This window comes from Arachis hypogaea, chromosome 18, assembly GCF_003086295.3.
Source record: "Arachis hypogaea cultivar Tifrunner chromosome 18, arahy.Tifrunner.gnm2.J5K5, whole genome shotgun sequence".
In the NCBI taxonomy this organism is placed as follows: domain Eukaryota; kingdom Viridiplantae; phylum Streptophyta; class Magnoliopsida; order Fabales; family Fabaceae; genus Arachis; species Arachis hypogaea.
The window spans coordinates 131,309,058-131,322,356 of NC_092053.1; the positions used below are offsets into that span (position 1 = coordinate 131,309,058).

Genomic DNA, 13,299 nt, shown 5'->3' on the forward strand with positions numbered 1-13,299 from the left:
GATTCAAACTTTAAGTTCTAGAATCATATCTTGTGATTTCTTGTGAATCAAGTCATTAATTGTGATTTTAAAAAATCAAATCTTTTTCAAAACTAATTTCAACCATATCTTTTCTAAAATATCTTTTTATCTTATCTTTTTAAAAAATTTGATTTTAAAATACTTTTCTAACTTCTTATCTTCTTATCTTTTCAAAATTGATTTTCAAAATTTGTTTCAACTAACTAACTAACTTTTTGTTTGTTTCTTATCTTTTTCAAAACCACCTAACTAACTCTCTCTCTCTAATTTTCGAAAATATCTTCTCTCTTTTTTAAAATTTCTTTTTAAATTAACTAATTATTTTAATTTTTTTTTATTTTCGCAAATTACTAACCTTTTTCAAAAACTATTTTCGAAAACCACTAACTCTTTTTCAAAAATAATTTTCGAAAATTCTCCTTCTCTCTCATCTCCTTCTATTTACTTATTCATCTACTAACATCTCCTCATCTCAAATTACTGCTCCTATCCTTACCTTTGTGTTTGGATTCTTCATTCTTCTTCACCCCTATTCCTTTTCTTCTTCTACTAACAATAAGGAACCTCTTTACTGTGACATAAAGGATTCCTCTTCTTTTCTTGTTCTCTTCTCTTTCTTATGAGCAAGAACAAGGAAAAAGGCATTCTTGTTGAAGCTGATCCAGAACCTGAAAGGACTCTGAAGAGGAAACTAAGAGAAGCTAAATTACAACAATCCAGAGACAACCTTATTGAAAATTTTGAACAACTAAAGGAGATGGCAGCCGAACCCAACAACAATAATGCAAGGAGGATGCTTGGTGACTTTACTGCACCTAATTCCAATTTACATGGAAGAAGCATCTCCATCCCTACCATTGGAGCAAACAATTTTGAGCTGAAACCTCAGCTAGTTTCTCTGATGCAACAAAACTGCAAGTTTCATGGACTTCCATCTGAAGATCCTTTTCAGTTCTTAACTGAATTCTTGCAGATATGTGATACTGTAAAGACTAATGGAGTAGATCCTGAAGTCTATAGGCTCATGCTTTTCCCTTTTGCTGTAAGAGACAGAGCTAGAATATGGTTGGACTCTCAACCAAAAGATAGCCTGAACTCATGGGATAAGCTGGTCACGGCTTTCTTAGCCAAGTTCTTTCCTCCTCAAAAGCTTAGTAAGCTTAGAGTGGACGTTCAAACCTTCAGACAAAAAGAAGGTGAATCCCTCTATGAAGCTTGGGAGAGATACAAGCAACTGACCAAAAAGTGTCCTACTGACATGCTTTCAGAATGGACCATCCTGGATATCTTCTATAATGGTCTGTCTGAATTAGCTAAAATGTCATTGGATACTTCTGCAGGTGGATCCATACACCTAAAGAAAACGCCTGCAGAAGCTCAGGAACTCATTGACATGGTTGCTAACAACCAGTTCATGTACACTTCTGAGAGGAATCCTGTTAATAATGGGACGCCTCAGAAGAAGGGAGTTCTTGAAATTGATACTCTGAATGCCATATTGGCTCAGAACAAAATATTGACTCATTAAGTCAATATGATTTTTCAGAGTCTGAATGGAATGCAAGCTGCATCCAACAGTACTCAAGAGGCGCCTTCTGAAGAAGAAGCCTATGATCTTGAGAACCCTGCAATAGCAGAGGTAAATTATTTAGGTGAACCCTATGGAAACACCTATAACTCATCATGGAGAAATCATCCAAATTTCTCATGGAAGGATCAACAAAAGCCTCAACAAGGCTTTAATAATGGTGGAAGAAATAGGTTTAACAATAATAAACCTTTTCCATCATCTGCTCAGCAACAGACAGAGAACACTGAACAAACTACCTCTAATTTAGCAAATTTAGTCTCTGATCTATCTAAGGCCACTCTGAATTTCATGAATGAAACAAGGTCCTCCATTAGAAATTTGGAGGCACAAGTGGGCCAGCTGAGTAAGAAGATCACTGAAATCCCTCCTAGTACTCTCCCAAGCAATACAGAAGAGAATCCAAAGAGAGAGTGCAAGGCCATTGATATGACCATCATGGCCGAATCCAAAGAGGAAGGGAAGGACGTGAATCCCAAGGAGGAAGACCTCCTGGGACGTCCTGTGATCAATAAGGAGTTTCCCTCTGAGGAACCAAAGGACTCTGAGGCTCATCTAGAGACCATAGAGATTCCATTGAACCTCCTTACACCCTTCATGAGCTCTGATGAGTATTCTTCTTCTGAAGAGAATGAGGATGTCACTGAAGAGCAAGTTGCCAAGTTCCTTGGTGCAATCATGAAGCTGAATGCTAACTTATTTGGTAAAAAGACTTGGGAAGATGAACCTCCCTTGCTCATCAATGAACTGAGTGATCTGGATCAACTGACATTGCCTCAGAAGAAAAAGGATCCTGGAAAGTTCTTAATACCCTGTACCATAGGCACCATAACCTTTGAGAAGGCTCTATGTGACCTTGGGTCAGGAATAAACCTCATGCCACTCTCTGTAATGGAGAAGCTGGGAATCTTTGAGGTACAAGCTGCTAGAATCTCATTAGAGATGGCAGACAATTCAAGAAAAGAGGCTTATGGACAAGTAGAGCACATGTTAGTAAAGGTTGAAGGCTTGTACATCCCTGCTGATTTCATAATCCTAGATACTGGGAAGGATGAAGATGAATCCATCATCCTTGGAAGACCCTTCCTAGCCACAGCAAGAGCTGTGATTGATGTGGACAGAGGAGAATTGATCCTTCAACTAAATGAGGACAACCTTGTGTTTAAAACTCAAGGATCTCTCTCTGCAACCATGGAGAGGAAGCATAAAAAGCTTCTCTCACTACAAAGTCAACCAGAGCCCCCACAGTCAAACTCTAAGTTTGGTGTTTGGAAGTCTCAACAAAGATCTGAACATCTGTGAGGCTCCATGAGAGCCCACTGTCAAGCTATTGACATTAAAAAAGTGCTTGTTGGGAGGCAACCCAATTTTTATTTATCTAATCTTATTTTTATTGTTTTTCATATTTTATTAGGTTCATGATCATGTGGAGTCACAAAATAAATAGAAAACATAAAAACAGAATCAAAAACAGCAGAAGAAAAATTACACCCTGGAGGAAGACCTTACTGGCGTTTAAACGCCAGTAAGAAGCATCTGGCTGGCGTTCAACGCCAAAACAGAGCATGGTTCTGGTGCTGAACGCCCAAAATGGGCAGCATCTGGGCGTTTGAACGCCAGAATTGCACCCTGGAGAAGAGCTAGCGCTGAACGCCCAGAACAAGCATGGTTCTGGCGTTCAACGCCAGAAATGGGCAACAAATAGGCGTTCAACGCCCAGAACAAGCACCAATCTGGCGCTGAATGCCCAGAGTTGTGTGCAAGGGCATTTTGCATGCCTAATTTGGTGCAAGATTGTAAATCCTTGAACACCTCAGGATCTGTGGACCCCACAGGATCCCCACCTACTTCCACTCACTCTCTTCTCTTTTCTCAATCATCCTCTCTTCCCAATAAACACTCTTCCCCAAAATCCTTCACCTATCACCTCAATCCCTCTTCCCTATTACCCCTTCACCACTCACATCCATCCACTCTTCCCCATAAACCTACCTCATAAACTCCACCTACCTTCAAAATTCAAAATCAATTTCCCACCCAACCCCACCCTAAATGGCTGAACCTAACACCCTCTCCCCCCACTATATAAACCCCTCCATTCTTCTTCAAATTCACACAACACACCCCTCTATACCCCTCTTGGCCGAATACAACCCCTTCTCCCTCTCTTCCATTTCTTCTTCTTCTTCATCTATTCTTTCTTTTCTTGCTCGAGGGCGAGCAATATTCTAAGTTTGGTGTGGTAAAAGCATAAGCTTTTTGTTTTTCCATTACCATTGATGGCACCTAAGACCGGAGAATCCTCTAGAAAAGGGAAAGGGAAGATAAAAGCTTCCACCTCCGAGTCATGGAAGATGGAAAGATTCATCTCTAAAGCCCATCAAGACCACTTCTATGATGTTGTCGCCAAGAAGAAGGTGATCCCCGAGGTCCCTTTCAAACTCAAGAGAAATGAGTATCCGGAGATCCGACATGAAATCCAAAGAAGAGGTTGGGAAGTTCTAACAAACCCCATCCAACAAGTCGGCATCCTAATGGTTCAAGAGTTCTATGCCAATGCATGGATCACTAAGAACCATGATCAAAGTAAGAACCCGAATCCAAAGAATTACATTACAATGGTTCAGGGGAAATACTTAGATTTTAGTCCGGAGAATGTGAGGTTAGCGTTTAACTTGGCTATGATGCAAGGAGATGAACGCCCTACACTAGAAGGGTCAACTTTAATCAAAGGTTGGACCAAGTCCTTATGGACATATGTGTGGAAGGAGCTCAATGGAAGATTGACTCCAAAGGCAAGCCGGTTCAATTAAGAAGACTAGACCTCAAGCCTGTAGCTAGAGGATGGTTGGAATTCATCCAATGCTCCATCATCCCCACTAGCAACCGATCTGAAGTTACTGTGGATCAGGCCATCATGATCCATAGCATCATGATTGGAGAAGAAGTAGAAGTTCATGAAGTCATCTCCCTTGAACTTTACAAAATAGCCGAAAAGCCCTCTCCTTGGGCAAGGCTAGCTTTTCCTCATCTTATTTGCCATCTATGTTACTCAGCTGGAGCTTTCATAGAAGGAGACATTTCCATTGAGGAAGAGAAGCCCATCACCAAAAGAAGGATGGAGCAAACAAGAGAGCCCACTCATGAAGCCCAAGGGACGCATGAGGAAGCTCACCATCAAGAGATCCCTGAGATACCTCAAGGGATGCACTTTCCTCCACAGAATTTTTGGGAGCAAATCAACACCTCCCTAGGAGAATTAAGTTCCAATATGGGACAACTAAGGGTGGAACATCAAGAGCACTCCATCATCCTTCATGAAATTAGAGAAGATCAAAAAGCAATGAGGGAGGAGCAACAAAGACAAGGAAGAGACATAGAAGAGCTTAAGGACATCATTGGTTCCTCAAGAAGGAAACGCCACCATCACTAAGGTGGACTCATTCCTTGTTCTTACTTTCTCTGTTTTTCGTTTTCTTATTGTTAAGTGCTTATCTATGTTTGTGTCTTCATTACATAATCATTAGTATTTAGTAACTATGTCTTAAAAGTTATGAATGTCCTATGAATCCATCACCTCTCTTAAATGAAAAATATTTTAATTCAAAAGAACAAGAAGTACATGAGTTTCAAATTTATCCTTGAACTTAGTTTAATTATATTGATGTGGTGACAATACTTTTTGTTTTCTAAATGAATGCTTGAACAGTGCATATGTCTTTTGAAGTTGTTGTTTAAGAATGTTAAATATGTTGGCTCTTGAAAGAATGATGACAAGGAGACATGTTATTTGATAATCTGAAAAATCATAAAAAAATGATTCTTGAAGCAAGAAAAAGCAGCAAAGAACAAAGCTTGCAGAAAAAAATAGCAAAAAAAAAAATAGAAAGAAAAAGAAAAAGCAAGCAGAAAAAGCCAAAGCTCTTAAAACCAAAAGGCAAGAGCAAAAAGCCAATAACCCTTAAAACCAAAAGGCAAGGGTAATAAAAAGGATCCCAAGGCTTTGAGCATCAGTGGATAGGAGGGCCTAAAGGAATAAAATCCTGGCCTAAGCGGCTAAACCAAGCTGTCCCTAACCATGTGCTTATGGCGTGAAGGTGTCAAGTGAAAACTTGAGACTGAGCGGTTAAAGTCAAGGTCCAAAGCAAAAAAAGAGTGTGCTTAAGAACCCTGGACACCTCTAATTGGGGACTTTAGCAAAGCTGAGTCACAATCTGAAAAGGTTCACCCGATTATGTGTCTGTGGCATTTATGTATCCGGTGGTAATACTGGAAAACAAAGTGCTTAGGACCACGGCCAAGACTCATAAAGAAGCTGTGTTCAAGAATCATCATACTGAACTAGGAGAATCAATAACACTATCTGAACTCTGAGTTCCTATAGAAGCCAATCATTCTAAACCTCAACGGATAAAGTGAGATGCCAAAACTATTCAAGAGGCAAAAAGCTACAAGTCCCGCTCATCTGATTGGAGCTATGTTTCATTGATAGTTTAGAATTTATAGTATATTCTCTTCTTTTTATCCTATTTGATTTTCAGTTGCTTGGGGACAAGCAACAATTTAAGTTTGGTGTTGTGATGAGCGGATAATTTATACGCTTTTTGGCATTATTTTTAGTATATTTTTAGTAGAATCTAGTTACTTTTAGGGATGTTTTCATTAGTTTTTATGTTAAATTCACATTTCTGGACTTTACTATGAGTTTGTGTGTTTTTCTATGATTTCAGGTATTTTCTGGCTGAAATTGAGGGACTTGAGCAGAAATCAGATTCAGAGGTTGAAGAAGGACTGCTGATGCTGTTGGATTCTGACCTCCTTGCACTCAAAGTAGATTTTCTGGAGCTACAGAACACAAAATGGTGCGCTTCCAATTGCGTTGGAAAGTAGACATCCAGGGCTTTCCAGAAATATATAATAGTCCATACTTTGGCCAAGTTTAGATGACGTAAAAGGGCGTTGAACGCCAGTTCTACGCTGCAGTCTGGAGTTAAACGCCAGAAACACGTCACAAGCCAGAGTTGAACGCCAGAAATACGTTACAAACTGGCGTTCAACTCCAAGAAGGACCTTTGCACGTGGAAAGATAAAGCTCAGCCCAAGCACACACCAAGTGGGCCCCGGAAGTGGATTTATGCATCAATTACTTATTTCTGTAAAGCCTAGTAACTAGTCTAGTATAAATAGGACCTTTTACTATTGTATTAGACATCTCGTGACGTTTAGTTCTTAGATCATGGGGGCTGGCCATTCGGCCATGCCTGGACCTTCTTCACTTATGTATTTTCAACGGTAGAGTTTCTACACTCCATAGATTAAGGTGTGGAGCTCTGCTGTTCCTCAAAGATTAATGCAAAGTACTACTATTTTTCTATTCAATTCAACTTATTCCGCTTCTAAGATATTCATTCGCACTTCAACTTGAATGTGATGAACGTGACAATCATCATCATTCCCCCACGAACGCGTGCCTGACAACCACTTCCGTTCCACCTTAGAATGGATGAGTATCTCTTAGATCTCTTAATCAGAATCTTCGTGGTATAAGCTAGATTGATGGCAGCATTCATGAGAGTCCGGAAAGTCTAAACCTTGTCTGTGGTATTCCGAGTAGGACTCAAGGATTGAATGACTGTGACGAGCTTCAAACTCGCGAGTGCTGGGCGTAGTGACAGACGCAAAAGGATAGTAAATCCTATTCCAGTATGATCGAGAACCTCCAGATGATTAGCCATGCAGTGACAGCGCATCGGACCATTTTCACAGAGAGGATGGGATGCAGCCATTGACAACGGTGATGCCTCCAGACAATTAGCCATGCAGTGACAGCGCATCGGACCATTTTCCAGAGAGGATGAAAAGTAGCCAATGACAACGGTGAAGCCTTACATAAAGCCAGCCATGGAAAGAAGTAGGACTGATTGGATGAAGACAGCAGGAAAGCAGAGGTTCAGAGGAACGAATGCATCTCTATACGCTTATCTAAAATTCTCACCAATGAATTACATAGGTATCTCTATCTTTACTTTTTATTTATTTATTAATTAATATTCGAAAACTCCATATCCATCTAATATCTGCCTGACTGAGATTTACAAGATGACCATAGCTTGCTTCATACCAACAATCTCCGTGGGATCGACCCTTACTCACGTAAGGTTTATTACTTGGACGACCCAGTGCACTTGCTGGTTCGAAGTTGTGACAAACTATGAATTGAGATCAAAGCACCAAGTTTTTGGAGCCATTACCAAGGATTATTCGAGCCTGGAGATCAAAATTCCGTGCACCAAGAATGTGAAGGTGGAACATAGGAGGGGGGTTGAGGTCGTGTGGTCGCCCCTTCTTATGAGTGGGATCTCTTCTCACGAGTAGAACCTCTTGAGGTTTGCCATGTTCCATGTTCTCGGTACCTCGTTCCCATCCAGCTTTTCTAGCTTGTAGCCCCCTTTGCCAAGGACTTCTTTTACTCTGTAAGGTCCTTCCCAGTTTGCGGCTAGCTTGCCCTCTCCTGGTGTTGGCGGTCCTATGTCGTTACGTCGTAAGACCAGGTCACCTTCTCCCAAACTCCTTTTAATACCTTGCCATTGTATCTGAGGGCTACTCTCTGCTTTATTGCTGCTTCCGCTAGGTGTGCCATTTGCCTCGTCTCATCAGCTAGGTCTTTTTCGATTGCGTCGCTTCCCCTTCCGAGGAGTAGCCTCGGGCTTGGTTCCCCGACTTTAACTGGGATGACTCCGTCGACCCCGTATGTGAGTCAGAAGGGGGTTTCGCCGGTGGATGATTGGGGGGTGGTCCTGTATAACCACAGGACTGAGGCTAGTTCGTCTGCCTATGAGCCTTTCTTCCCTTCGAGTCGCTTTTTTAGCTCCTTTAGGATGACTTTGTTGGCTGCTTCAACCTAGCCGTTGGTTTGGGGGTGTTCGACTGAGGAGAACTTCTGTTTGATCCTTAGTCCCTCTAGGAACCCTTTGAACTTTTTATCGGTGAATTGTGTCCCGTTGTTCGATATTACGGCTTCCGGGATTCCGAACCTTATGATCACCTGCTTCCATATGAACTTTTGGCAATTTATTGCGGATATGCTGGCCAGTGGTTCTGCTTCTACCCACTTGGTGTAATAATCTATGGCTACTATCAAGTACTTCACTTGCCCAGGTCCTGGTGGGAATGGCCCCAAGAGGTTGACCCCCATTGGGCGAAAGGTCGGGGAGCCATCATTAGACTGAGCTCCTTGGGAGGTGCTTTGTGGAAGTTGGCGTTCTCTTGGCACTTTTTACATTTTCTCACAAACTCCTGGGCGTCTGACATCATTGTGGGCCAGTAGTATCCTGCTCGGATGATCTTTCTTGCTAGAGATCTTCTCCCGATGTGGTGACCCCAACATCCTTCGTGTACCTCCCTTAGGACGTAGTTCGTCTGGTCGGGACGCAGGCACTTAAGTAGGGGCTGGTAGAGCCCTCGCTTGTATAGCTGCCCTTGTATGATTGTGTATTTAGGAGCTTCCCTTTTAATAGATTCCGCTTCCTTTTCATCGGGGGGTGTTTCTGCATGCTCCAGATATCGGGAGATGGGATCTATCCATGAGGGCGGGTTTGGTGCTTGAGCTATGCACATGACGATTGCAGGTTTCGTTGCTAGTCCTTGGATCAAGGATCTGTTCCCCGTGCCAGGTTTAGTGCTTGCGAGCTTGGAGAGAAGGTCGGCTCGGGCATTCCTTTCTCTGAGAATGTGCTGGATTGTGACTTCTTCTAAGCTTTTGCATAGCTCTCTTACTTTTCCAAGTATTTTTGTAGCAGTGCGTCCTTAGCTTGGTAGCTGCCATTTACTTGGGAGGTGACGATTTGGGAGTCGCTGCTAACTTCTACCCTTGATGCTCCGACTTCTTTGGCCAGCATTTGTCCCCCTATCAAAGCTTCATACTCGGCCTGGTTGTTTGAGACTGGAAATTCGAACTTGATAGATTGTTCGAAGGCTACTCCTGTCGAGTTCTCGAGGATAATTCCGGCCCCTCCGAACATTTGGTTGGATGCTTCGTCAACGTGGAGCCTCCACCGTGTGATCGGTATGTCGGGAGCTTCTCCTGTGACCTCAACGAGGAAGTCTGCCATTGCTTGGGCTTTGATTGCTTGCCTTGGTTCGTATTGTAAATCATATTGGGATAGCTCCACCGCCCATGCCATCATTCTTCCCGCCAGGTCAGGTTTTTGGAGGACTTGTCGGATGGCTTGGTCGGTTCTCAAGATGATTGTGTGCCCTTGGAAGTATTGTTTTAGCCTTCTTGATGAAACTAGTAGGGTGTAGGCTAGCTTTTCCAGCTTGGTGTACCTTGTCTCTGCCCCTTGAAGTACTTTGCTGATGAAGTATATTGGGCGCTGGGTCTTGTCCTCCTTCCTGACTAGGACTGCCGCCATTGCTTGTATGGTCACGGCCAAGTACAAGTATAGGGGCTCGCCCTCTCTAGGCTTGCTGAGTACAAGTGGTTCCGAGAGTATCCTCTTAAAATGGTTGAATGCCTCTTTGCACTCCTGGGTCCATTCAAAGGTGATTCATTTCTTCATTAAGTTGAAGAATGGGATGACCCTTTCAGCTGAGGCTCCGAGGAACTGAGATAGGGCTGTGAGCTTCCCGGTGAGCCGTTGTACATCTTTGATGCACCCAGGGCTTGTCATTTTGAGAACGGCTTCGCATTTGTCTGGGTTGGCTTCTACCCCTATCTAAGTTATCATGAACCCTAGGAACTTTCCTGCTTCCATGGCGAATGCGCATTTGAGTGGGTTGAGTCGCATTTTGAATTTCCTTAATGCCCCCAAAGACGGCCTGGAGGTCATTTATCAAATTGCTCGACTCTGCTATTTTTACCAGGATATCGTCTACATATACCTCTACGGTTTTGCCGATAAGGTTGTGGAAGACTCTGCTCATCAGCCTTTGGTAGGTGGCCCCTGCGTTCTTCAGTCCGAAGGGCATTACCTTGTAGCAATAGGTGCCTCCTGGTGTTATGAAGGCTGTCTTGTCTTCGTCAGGTCGGTGCATCGGGATTTGATTGTATCCGGAATAGGCATCCATGAAACTGAGGAAATGATATCCCGTTGTCGAGTCCACTAGGGTGTCAATGTTGGGGAGGGGAAAAGAGTCTTTTGGACATGCTTTGTTCAGGTCGGAGTAATCTACGCACATCCTCCATTTTTCGCTGGCTTTCTTGACTAGGACAACATTGGATAGCCATGTTGAGTACTCGAGTTCCTTGATGAACCCTGCTTCTAGTAGTCCTGCTATCTGCTTAGCGACCTCCTCGGCTTTTTCTTATGACATCTTTCTTCACCGCTGGGCTACTGGTTTGGCTTTGGGCTTTATGGCTAGCCGGTGAGACATGACCTCGGGATCTAACCCTGGCATGTCTGATGGGATCCACGCGAAGAGGTCGCTGTTTGCCTTCACGACTTCTATGAGGGGGCCCTTGAGTTCATGGGGTAGGTTTCTATTAATGAAGGTAAATTGTTCTACCGACTTCCCTATCTGGAACTTTTCCATGTCCCCTTCTGGTTCAGGTCTTAGTTTGTCCTCCATCCTGACGTCCAGATCTGCTAGGAACATGCCAGCTGCCTTTTTAGACTCTTTCCTTAAGGAGAGACTGGCGCTGTCGCAGGCAACTGCCGTTTCTAGGTCTCCCCTTATGGAACCAACCGTTCCCTTGTCCGTTATGAACTTCATTGTTAGGAACTTGGTGCATATTACAGCTGAGAATTCATTGATAGTTTTCCTCTCTAGGATGATGTTATAGGCAGTGGAGTCTCTAAGGACTAAGAAATCTGCCATAACTGATTTCCTGGCGTCGCCAGTTCCCAGGCTGATTAGGAGAGAGATCGTTCTGTCGGGTTTGATGTAGTTATCACCAAGTCCCATGACTCCGTGTTGGTGATTTTTGAGGTCGGATTCCTTGAGTCCCATGGCGTCGAACATGTTTCTAAATAGGATATTCGAGTCGGCACCCGTGTCGATGAGGATGCGCCTAACTAGTCCTGTCCCGACCATCGCTGTGACTACCATGGGAGGTCTTTGAACCATCTGTCCTCCGGGCCAAATGATATCGTGGGGAGCCTTTTACTGGTGGTGGGGCTGTCCATCGAGATGGAGAGCACCCGGGTGTCCTTTCTTGTTGCCGACTTAGATTTGGGGGGACTATCTCGTCTGACTACAATGTTAACCACAAAAGTTGGGGGGTTACTGGCATCTCTTGGGGGTTCTTGTCTTGGATTGACAGTTCGGTTTCGATCTTCCTCGGAGCGCTCTTTTTCTCGCCTCCACGGCTCCCTGATGAGTCGGGAGAATTCGCTCAGTTTCCCCTCTCTGATGGCCTGTTCCAGGGCATCTTTGAGATCAAAGCAGTCTTGTGTTTTGTGACCGAATTCCTTGTGGTAATCGCAGTAAAGGCTTTTGTTGCTTCCCGTTCTCTCCTTCAGGGGCCTAGGTTTGGATAGGATTCCTTTGTCTGCAATTTGCTGATAGACTTCCACTATGGGTGCCGTAAGTGGCGTGTAGTTCGTGAACCTCCCTACCCGTGGTTTCTTGGGCAATTTGTTTAGGGTGCCGTCTCTAGGAGCTTCTTTGTACCTTTCGGCCTGATGTGCCTGCTGGGCTGGTGGGTTGGGGGGCTGCCGTTTATTGGCTGCCACAACCTGGCTAACCTCTTCGTCATTAATGTACTCTTTGGCTATGCTTTGGATTTCCTGCATGGTCCATACAGGCTTGGTTGTTAGGTGTTTCCTAAAGTCTTCATTCAGCAGGCCGTTTGTTAGGCATAGGCTGGCGACTAAGTCCGTGAGGCCGTCGATTTCTAGACATTCGTCGTTAAATCTATCCAGGAACTTCCTGGTCGGCTCCCCGGGTTTTTTGGGTAACTCCTAACAAGTTGATTGGGTGCTCGGGTTATCGGTAGGTGGTGAGTAGGAGAGAGAGGAAGGTCCCGAGCGGGCTTGGAGCGAGGGGGAGCGTGTGCTGGCAACGTCGGAGGGCGGACGGAGCGGGGGGTGGCCACTTGCAAGGACACTCCAACGATCAAGTCAGAGTCCGTACTAGTGGTGGCAGAATTAGGTAAGGATGTGACATACCTTGGGGGGAGAGCTATCCTCTCCCTTTATATATGAAAAAGTCTAGGAGGCCAGCAACTTTGTTAAATTCTGGCCAGCATGTAACCAGCAAAGAAAAGTGAGCCATTGGATGAAATCTCACACCAATCTCACACCATTAAAACCATCATTGATGGCTATTTGATGGCTAGAAACCACAAAAGTTGTTGGCCTCCTAGCATTCCTCTTTATATATTGTGCTGGGTGGGCCTGGTTGAGGGCCTAGCCCATTGGTTGGGGGACAGAGCTGTCACCTTCTACGTGAGCGGGTCGTCTGTACTTGGGGTCGGTACGCCGGGTACTGACCCTGGGGGCTGCGACCCGAATGGTGGCATACCTGGGGAGGTAAGTTGGTCGGACACCGGGTCGGGTGCATGAGACTGACACGTGGAGGTCCTTTGGAGGTTTTGGGTCTGGGTGGGGTAGTGCCCCGACCCGACGTCTTCTTGGGCTGGACTGCCAGTCCGTAACAAATACTGTAGCAATTTATGTAAATTTTAACTCTAGTTTCATCTTCAATAAACCATATCTTGAATTTCACAAGGCAAGGGAGTGTAGCAA

At 44.1% G+C, this 13,299-nt stretch overlaps 1 non-coding gene across 1 annotated transcript; it reads right to left on the minus strand.

The window, feature by feature from the left end:
- Window positions 1–1,177: 1,177 nt before the first annotated feature.
- LOC112774353 (small nucleolar RNA R71) lies at window positions 1,178–1,285 on the minus strand. The gene has a single exon (XR_003188846.1). It is a non-coding gene; the product is annotated as a small nucleolar RNA R71 (small nucleolar RNA).
- Window positions 1,286–13,299: the final 12,014 nt, after the last annotated feature.